Here is a 10923-nt window from a genome sequence, read left to right as displayed (position 1 = left end):
TAGTCAAATGTGCATATAATGATGAGAAAAATGTCGATCCCACAGAGACTAGATCATAGTATCAAATCAATTTTAAACTAACCTAAGTTGAACTCGTGAATCAATTGAATGGATAAAAACTAAAAGAATTAATGCAAATCCAAGAACATAATAAAAACTAAATTGATGGATGAATACAACTAGGGTTTAGATTTCATTAAATCAAGTTTACATAATTACCTATTTAATCCAACTCGAGACTGAAGTTACCCTAAAGTATATTAAAGTTATTTGCATGTGATGGTGGATTTTCCTAAATTAATTAATAAGCTTTCTCAAGTTATATTAATCATTTTTTAATAAATTCTACCATCAAATTTCTAAGTGGTTGTCAAAAGGAAAAATAAGCATTAATTTCTTTGGAAACCTCTAATCGTAGAAGGGGATTTGACTCACTAAGCTTCCTTGATTCCCATACATGAGCTAATCATCTTTCGATATCATAGTCTATCATGCGATTTTTATTGCTTAGGGATCTAATTCATAACAATCATTTGGTCAGTCATGCATGAATCATCAAATCATTAAAAGATTGGCCAATTCTTTTAAAGCATTAAGCCTAACAATAAAAATTCCTCATACAAATAATAAAGGTCTTGAATTGAATTAAACAAATAACTATATAATCTTAAGATCAAAATCCATCTAAACCCTAGCTAAGAGAATTTAGTTAGATATCATTAAATTCAACATATTAAAGAAAATTAAAGGGGAAACACAACAAGAACACATCAAAGAATGAATAGAATAACAAGAAAACTTTCCTTTGAAGGTAGAAGACAAGTGCAGAAACTAAGCCTTCCTCCCTCTTGGATTTGGATTCTTCCTCTCCTTCTCTAGCGTGTTGAAACTAATTCCTCTCTTCTTCTGATGTGCTGAGATTGCTTCATCTTTTCTTCTCTTCCAAATTCTCTCTAAGGATGTGCCCCTTGCCTTGAGTTTATGGTCATTTTTATAGTGCAGTATCCCCTCAATTGCTTCTCAATGCAGAATCCTAATTCAACACAAATCAGGTTTCTTAGTCTTTATCTCAGTTGAATTCCTATCTCTTCTACACCGCCAATTGCTAGACCCGAAACTTGTAGCTCGAATTTAACTTGATTGGCGGTGGAATTAGGTTGAGTGATAAACACAAGAGTTGCAGCCCTATCTCTTAGCTTTAATTATCCATTTGAATCACCTAAATCCGAGTTGTAGGCAGAAAGTAATGCCCAAAATACGAGAACTATATCAAAACAGAAAATTTCCCGATTTTTGTGCATACATATCAAATCCGATTTCAATGTATTCTCTCCTTCATGGATACATCATGGAGCATCATTGCTGCATGGTCCTTCCTCTATGATTATTTTGATCAATTAAATCACACTCCTCCTTAAAATTGCACAGTTAAGCTCCAAATTATCTTGCAAAACAATTTTATCATAATTAGTGCAATATCATGTTAATTCCAAAAACATTATTACCAAAATCATCATGTTAGAGATATGAAAATATGTACAAATATAGGCTTATCAATCACCCGTTACACACCTGAGTTGATCAAGAATTGAATTTATAACTTACAAGATAATTATAGTTACAACAATCTTAATACACATGTTTTGAAAATAATTAGAGTGGTAGTTGCAATATAATGGATATAATTGAATGGATAAGAAGAAGTCAAGTAGGACTATATCATCCCCCCTCAAGCTAAATAGGGGGTGGACCAATGTTCAACTTGGAAAACAATCTTTGCAAGCGATCTAGGTTGAGTCATTTAGTAAATAAATCCGCAGCTTGGTTTATAAAAGATACATGATGAACTTAGAGAAATTTACGAAGCACTTGTTCTCATACAAAGTGATAGTCGACTTCGATGTGCTTTTTCCAAGCATGAAACACAGGATTGGAGGTGAGGGCAATTGATGAAATATTGTCACACCAAATAGTAGGGGAATAAAAGATGGGAATGTGTAATTCTTTGAAGAGAGTGCAAAGCCATGTGATTTCAACAACAGTTTGGGCAAGACATCGGTACTCTACTTTAGTGGAGGAACGAGCCACCGTGGGACGCTTCTTAGCACACCATGTAATAGGATTTGGGCCAAGAAGAACACAAAAGCCACTAGTGGACCGCTAGTCAAGTGGGCAACTAGCCCAATTAGCATCACAATAGGCACTTAACTTCAGGAGGCCAGGTAGAAGATGTAGTCTAGTGGTGATGGATCCTTTTAGGTTCGTCTGTGATTTTTCCGGCCCCAGGGGAGTTTACTCAACCCATTCCCCAGTCTCCCGCACTGCTCAAGGTTGTGTGCGACTCCATATGAGGATCTCCTTCCCTTCTACCCACTCTCTGTTCACACGGTTCTCAAAGAAGAGGAGGAAGGGTGAGCAGCAGGTACCACGAGCCCTCTGTCCCACACATCTGTCCATAAGCAAGTGTAGTTCCCCGGTTCCACTCAGAATTCTTTTCACAGTAGTATAATGGGCCTCAGTGGGTGAATGTAAATGTTGGAATGCCTAATTAACATTGAAGGCAACGTCTGGCCTAGTTAGGGTGATATATTGAAGAGCTCTATTATCTCAGTGGCTTCAGAAGTTCGCACAAGAGGAAGAAGAAGAAGAAGAAGAAAATGAACATTCGAATCTGATAGCTTAAACCCTATCAATTGACCCTAATATGAATTAGCCTCTAATTAGTTGTACAAAGACTAAACTGCCCCCCCCACTTAAGTATGGGACAGGAAGTCTCTATTAAAACTACCACTTAAGCACATAACTTAATAGAAATAAAATGACTAATCTACCCTTATTCGGTTGGCTCTAACACTCCCCCTCAAGCTAGAGAATATATGTCATATAATCCCAACTTGTTACATATATAGTTCACTCTCCCTGAGCTTAAGCCTTTTGTAAACAAATCTACCCATTAATCACCTGAGCCCACATGTTCTGTGCTTATCTCTCCAGTAAGGACCTTCTCCCTCACAAAGTGGCAATCAATCTCTATGTGCTTTGTTCTTTCATGAAAAACAGGGTTAGATGAGATGAGGAGTGCAGCTTGATTGTCACAGTACAATTTCATAGGTCTATCCATGGAGAACCTGATTTCTTGTAAGAGATTTCTCAACCATACTAATTCACATGTAGTGTGTGCCATGGCTTTATATTTGGCTTCAGCACTGCTGCTTGCCACAACCGTCTGCTTCTTACTCTTCCATGTCACAAGATTTCCTCCAAGAAATGTGCAGTAACCTGTAGTAGATCTTCTATCAGACACAGAGCCTGCCCAATCTGCATCTATATACCCATTTACCTTAAGTCTTCCTCCTGGTTTGTACAATAACCCATGGCCTGGAGCTCCCTTCAAGTACCTTACAATTCTAAGAACTGCATCCTAGTGAGATATCCGAGGGTTTTGCATAAATTGGCTCACCACACTGACTACAAAGGAGATGTCTGGTCTCGTGATAGTAAAATAGTTCAGCTTCCTCACTAACCATCTATACCTTCTAGGATCATCAAATATTTCCCCTGCATTACTGCTCAACTTAGCATTTGGCTCCATGGGAGTTTCAGTCGGTTTTGCACCTAATAGTCTTGTTTCATCCAGCAGATCAAGAACATATTTTCTTTGGCATAGGTTTACACCTTGTTTTGTTTTAGCAACTTCTATACCCAAGAAATACTTCAATGTCCGAAGGTCTTTTGTTTGAAAATGGTTTTGCAGAAAGACCTTTAGTTTATCGATCCCCAATTTGTCACTACCAGTTATGATAACATCATCCACATAGACCACTAGTAAAATCTTTCTGGCTTCTGAATCATAGATGAACACCGAGTGGTCAACCTGGCATTGTTTCATTCCAAAATTTTTTACCACTTCACTAGACTTCCCAAACCAAGCACGAGGCAATTGTTTCAACCCATAAATTGCCTTTTTCAATCTGCACACCTTACCATCATCCCCCTGAGCAACAAACCCAAGTGGTTGCTCCATACATACCTCCTCCATAAGGTCACCATGAAGGAAGACATTTTTAGTGTCAAGTTGAAACAAGGGCCAATCATACATAACTGCTAGGGAAATTAAGACACGGATAGAGCCAATCTTAGCCATTAGAGAGAAGGATCCATATAGTCCACCTCATACAACTGTGAATAACCTTTAACAACAAGTCTGACCTTCAGATGCTCCACACTACCATCTGGTAAGTATTTAACAATATACACCCATTTACAACCCACAACATGCTTACCAGGAGGAAGAGTAGAGAGCTCCCACGCTTGGGTATGCTGAAGGGCAGAGAGTTCCTCCTCCATTGCCTACCGCCACCTAGGTGAGCTAAGAGCCTCTTGGACATTCTTAGGTATAGAAATAGATGACAACAGTGAAACGAACTGGCGATGTGAAGCGAAAAGTCGGGAGACTGAAACAAAGTTGGAAATGGAATGGAGGGTACAACTACGTTTACCTTTTCGTAAAGCAATGGAAAGATCAAGTCCTAAAGGTTCTGGGACAGGTGCAACAACAGGATCCGCAGACAAGGTAGAAGCTGGGGGAGGAGCCGATGTCTGTCGATGAGTATACACGTGCCGGATCGGTGGCCGTTTAGTAGGGATCTGCACTAGAGGAGGTGAAGGGTCAACCCCAACTGAAACAACCAGAATGGGGTCACGGACTGGAAGAGAAAGAGGAAGAAAAGGTGGAGACACCAATGCTTCAGGTCCCGAGAAGAAGGGGATAGACTCAAAAAAGGTGACATCAGGACAAACATAGCACTTCCGAGTAATGGGATTATAACACTTATACCCTTTTTGGGTCCGAGAGTAGCTAAGAAAGATACACTTAATAGAGCGTGCATCCAACTTGTCTATCCTAGGACTTAGATTGTGAACAAAGCACACACAGCCAAAGATGCAAGGTGTTAATGGAAAGGGAGACAAGGTCGGGAACAAAATAGAAAAGGGAGACAAGGTCGGGAACAAAATAGAAAAGGGAGACCAACCATGAAGAATGAAGAAGGGCACCCGATTAATAAGGAAACATGCGGTAAGTACAGCATCACTCCAAAATTGTTTAGGAACACTCATATGATGAAGAATAGACCGAACAATTTCAAGGAGATGATGGTTCTTTCATTTAGCCACCCCATTTTGTTGAGGAGTGGATGCACATGAAGTTTGATGAATAGTGCCATGTTGTTCTAAATACTATTGAAAGGAAGTAAGAAAGTATTCACGACCGTTATCTGAACGAAGAACTTTGATTGGAACACCAAATTGTGTACGTATTTCAGCATGGAATTTTTGAAAAATGGAAAATAATTTACTCATTTCTTTCATTAAATAAATCCATGTTATCCTTGAACAATCATCAATAAAAGTGACAAAATACTTGTAACCATTATAAGACTATTTTAATCGGACCCCAAACATCTGAATGAACCAAAGCAAAAGGACTCAACATACGACTATCAACTCTAGGACTGAAAGGAACCCGACGATGTTTCCCATACTGACACGACTCACATTGTAAAGACAACAAATGACTCAAAGACGGAACCAGTATCTTGAGTGCCTTGAGAGATGGATGTCCCAGTCAACAATGCCACTGTAGAGGAGTGAATGAAGTCTGAAGTGCAACTGACGATCCACCATCGCCAAGGTAATACAATCCACTGGCCTAATGCCCCCCACCAATCTTCTTCCCCATCTTGAGATCCTGAAAAACACAAAAGGAAGGGAAAAATGTAATAGAGCAATTAAGAGTTTTGGTTAATTTACTAATAGACATAAGATTGAATGGAAACTTAGGGACATATAGAATAGATGATAAAGAAAGAGAAGCCATGTCAAAATTACCAACACCACAGATGGGAGAAGATGAACTGTTGGCAAGGGTAACAGTTTGAAATGTGGAAGTTTCAGAGAGGGAAGAGAACACACTTGGAGTCCCAGTCATGTGATCAGAGGCACCAGAGTCAATAATCCAGGGAGAGGGTTTGGATGCCAGACAAGCTATACCTGAGTGGGCAAGGGTGACTGTAGTATGCTGTGAAGTAGCCTGGAGGAACCTCTTATACTCATCGCGCAGTACACTCACCGTTTCTTTCCCGGAAATAGATGTAGATGTGGAAGGTGTTAGATCTGCCTGTTGGTTATCACTGACATCAACCCCCAACTGCTGCATGATTAGCCCATGTAAAAGGAGGGCCATGGAGATCATAATAGAAATTCACCGAATGTCTGTCCCTGCCACAATGGGTACACTTCCTTGTAGAGTTACTTTTTCCTTTACCACGACCTCCCCCTGGGTCACGACCACCACTACGGCCAAATACGAAACCACCACGACCTCCTCGGGAGGCATGTCCTCCCCCTCTAGTACCACGTCCACCTCCTCTAGCTATCACAAATGCTGACCTGTCAGATTGTGTGGGATTCTCTGTAGATCCCAAAGAAATCCTACGAAGCCGTGCAAAAGCTTCCTCAAGTGTAGGAAGAGTAGAACCTCTCAATATTTGGGCCCTAACTGGTTCATATTCTGATTTCAACCCCACTAAGAACCTAGTGACATCTAGTTGTTCCCTCTGTTGTTGCTGAACCTTAACATCTGGACTGAGGGGATGATAGACATTGAGTTCATTTATGAGGTTTTTCATACTGGCATAGTACTCTTCTAGGGTTTTATTCCCTTACTACAAATCGAAATACTCTTGATAGAGCTAATATACCCTTGTAGTATTATCCTGCCCAGAATAAAGCTTCTTGGCATGCTCCCATATGTCTTTAGCTATATCTAAGAACATAAAGTTGGCACTTATTTTGGGTTCCATACTATTCCATAACCATGTCATGATTTGGGCATCTTCCTGTTCCCAGTCATCAAACCCTGGAGAGTCAGTTGATGGTTTATCTTCCTTCACGTGTTTTACTTTCCTCTTTGCCTTGAGGAAAACTTCCACTGACTTGGCCCATGTCACATAATTCTCACCATTAAGTTTAATGGAAGTCATCTGCACACCCAAATAATCGGAGGGGATCATCACACTCGATTTTTGATCACTAGAACCACCTCCCGTTGCTGCCATTATGTCTCCCCCACTGCTATCTCTAATGTTGAACTCTTAGTCACCAACCAAATACTACAGCAGCCAAGGCAACACTACAACAGTCTCTAAACTTAGGTGATAGGTTCACAACAAATCACAATCAATCACCACTATGCACAAACTACCATTCAGATTAAGAACAAAAGGTAAACCAACATTCAGACAACACCAACAAGGCAAAAAATTGATGTAGGCAATTCGGCCATTCCTTTCAGCCCCCCAAAAAAAAACAACTTTTGTTCTTGCTCACACTACTATTGATTACACAGAGCCATAAATCACCACTACAATAATTCAGCAATTTACTAACCACATACAAGCTCTCTTGAGGCTGCTCAACAAAGGGTGAACATCAAAAGCATCACCACAGAACCATCTCTGCCCCACATGGTACAGGTCTGTCTGACCCTTTTCTTTTCTTTTTTAAAGGTCACTACCAGTCCAAAGACATCAACTACAACCACTATAGTAACCCTTACACCATTCGGTCACTATAACACAGCCTGTTCTTGGGTCTTTTGCCAAGAACCAAGGCTACAAATAACCTAGTTCTTTAAGTCCTGATCAGTCTGAGCAGGTTTTTGAGGGTTTTCCAACCCAGAAACACCAACAAAAAAAAAAAAGGATAACCAACCTTGATGGAGAGCTTCAGTCGACCATCCACTTATTTCTGGAGTTATTCTCTTGAAAGACAATCAAGTTCTAAGCAGAGAAAGAGAGGCCAAAGTGTTCTCAGACCTAGGTCGATTCTGTGTTCTCCATTTGCAGTCCAGAGAGAAGAAAAAGAAGTCACAAACAGAAATGAGCAGCAGTCACAAGCAGAGATTTAAAGAGCAACGTCCTGCTCTAATACCATGTTATCTCAGTGGCTTCAGTAATTCGAACCAGAGGAGGAGGAGGAGGAGAAAGAAGAAGAAGAAGAAGAAGAAGAAGAAGAAGAAGAGGAACAGTCGAATCTGATAGCTTAAACCCTATCAGTCGACCCTAATATGAATTAGCCTCTAATTAGTTGTACAAAGACTAAACTGCCCCCCCCCCACTTAAATATGGGACATGAAGTCTCTATTAAAACTGCCACATAAGCACATAACTTAACAGAAATAAAATGACTAATCTACCCTTATTCGGCTAGCTCTAACAAGCTCCAACTAGGCTTCGATATGTAGATGGATCATGCAACAATGGACTGTCATCATGTGTAATTGGGGAGGAAGAAGTGGGTGAGGATGTTGGCTTATAACCCCCCATATTTGCACGATCGAAGAGATCTATAATGTATTTGGATTGATTAAGAAATAGGTCATTGTGAGTACGATGAACATGAACACACAAAAAATAGGACAATCGGCCCAAGTCTTTCATCTTGAAGTTGGTGTTAAGAAACACAATGAGTATATAGAAATTAGTGTGGAGTTTCTGCCCGTGATGATGATATCTTCAACATACAATAAGAGGAGGATGCTATCATGCCCACGATGGTAAATAAAGAGGGAAGAATCAGAAGTAGAGATGGAAAAGCCAAAATCTAAAAGTGTAGAACTGAATTCTCATACTTGGCTTGCGGTGCTTGTTGTAAGCCATAGATGGACTTCCGCATCTTGCAAACATGTGTGGGTCATAAAGGATCTGTATAGCTTGGAGGTTGAGCCATATAGACTTCTTCTTGAAGATCATCGTGGAGAAATGCGCATTCAACATCCAACTGGTGAAGAGGCCATTGAAGAGTGATGGCTAGAGAAAGAACAACCCATGTAGTGGTGTGTTTTACAACTGGGTTGAAAGTTTCAATGAAGTCAACACCCAGTTGTTGATGAAAACCTTTAGCAACTAGTCTTGATTTGAACCTGCTAATAGAGCCAGCTGGGTTATGTTTAATCCAGTACACCCATTTACAACCTACGACATTCATGGTGGGTTGAAAAGGCACTAGTGTCCAAGTACCTTGGTGGTGAAAAGAAGTGTATTTCTGATCCATGGCATGACACGATGCTGGGATTTTGGATGCTTGTGTATAAGAACGGGGTTCGATGACGGTGGTGGCCACGAGGGTAATGGGAAGGGGGTATTTGGTAGAATATAGTTTGGGTTTAAATATTCCTGATTGAGAGCGAGTTTTCATAGGATGGGTACGCAAGGGCTGAGAGGATTTGTGGGATTGGAGGTTAGGAAAGGGCTGGACAAGGGAAGGTGATGATGGTGGATTGGATAGTGGAGAGGATGATGCAAGAAGATGATTAGCCTTTGACAATGGTGGTTCACCTGAAGGAGTACACACAAGAGTATCCTTTGACATCGAAGTAACTAAGGGAGACTGTTGGGTATGGAGCCAGATTATGTCAGTGGGCTGTTTTTGTAGTGGTAACCATTGGATGAGTGTTTCAGGAGTGGGTGAGAGTGTAGGAATGACAACAAGGGTAGATTGAGTGCTAGAGAAAGGATATTTGTGTTCATAAAAAAACTACATGCCTAAATATGTAAATTCTTTTAGTGAGAATATCCATGCACCTATAGACCTTATGCTGAGGACTATAACCCAAAAATATACACTTGGCGGAATGAAACTGTAACCTGTTAGAGACATATGGACGTAACCATGGGCAACCAAAGGACTTAAAGATGACTATAATCTGGTGGAGATTGAAAGAGTTTTTCATATGGGGAAAGAGTGTGAGATTGAAGAATAGGCATGCAATTAATTAAATAAAGTGATGTCTGAAAGGCTTCCAACTTGTATGTTGGTGGCATGGAAGCATGAGCAAGAAGAGTTAATTGGGTTTCTATGATGTGTCGGTGTTTCCTTTCCACCACATCATTCTGTTCGGGTGTGTGAGGACAAGAAAGTTGGTGGGAGATACCATGGGTAGTGAGAAAAAGTTGTAAATGGTGTGCTTGAAAATTCTCCCCCACCATCAGTCCTAAGAATTTTGATTTTGTAGTCATAAAGATTTTCAACTTTGGATTTAAATGAAACAAGTATGTCAAAGAAATCTGACTTGAGATATAAGGGAAACAATCATCCATATCTTGTAAAATCATCACCAAATAACACACGGTAACGATAATTGGAATGTGACTTCATAGGGGCTGAACCCCAAAGATCACAATGAACAAGTTCTAATGGTCTTTGAGTACAACAAGTAGAAGGTGAAAAGGGTAACTTAGAGCTTTTGCCAAGTTGGCAAGAACATAAAGTGCTGGTATGGGGTTGTCGAATGGCTGGAAAGATAGAAGCTTGGATGTCTAGGGATGGATGGCCGAGGCAGTGGTGCCAAATGTCTTCAATAACTGATGAGGCAGCATAGGCAGTGGGTTGATGTGTTGGTGTAGGTGATGACTTGAATGGATAAAGTCCCCCTCAATCAGTCCTCGATGTAGGATCCTCCCTGTCATTTTGTCCTTCACAATGAAACTAACATCATAAAAAAGAAACATACAATTATTATCCTTAGAAAATTTAGAGACAGAAATAAGATTAGTTGAGGCTTTGGGGCAGTGAAAGTGTAAAATTCATGTTAGGGGTGGATACCACAGTAGAACCCACGATTTTTTATACCAAGTCCAAGTCCATTACCAACTGTAACATTCTCAGTACCTGAATATTGGTGATGGAGATGAAGATTACCAAGGCCAGGAGTTATATGGTGACTGGTGAGGTGCACCTGTATCAATTAGCCATGTAACATCATCACAAGTAGATGTCACCATTGCAAGGAATTTCTCAGGTGGGTGGCGTCCTTGGTAAGAGAGATTCAACTGCTGAAAACAATCGATCGAGTTGTCTCGA

This window comes from Nelumbo nucifera, chromosome 1 (assembly GCF_055504915.1).
Source record: "Nelumbo nucifera cultivar China Antique chromosome 1, China Antique-T2T, whole genome shotgun sequence".
Lineage (NCBI taxonomy): Eukaryota > Viridiplantae > Streptophyta > Magnoliopsida > Proteales > Nelumbonaceae > Nelumbo > Nelumbo nucifera.
The sequence above is the reverse complement of the archived record's forward strand: the minus strand, read 5'-3'. Positions refer to the sequence as shown.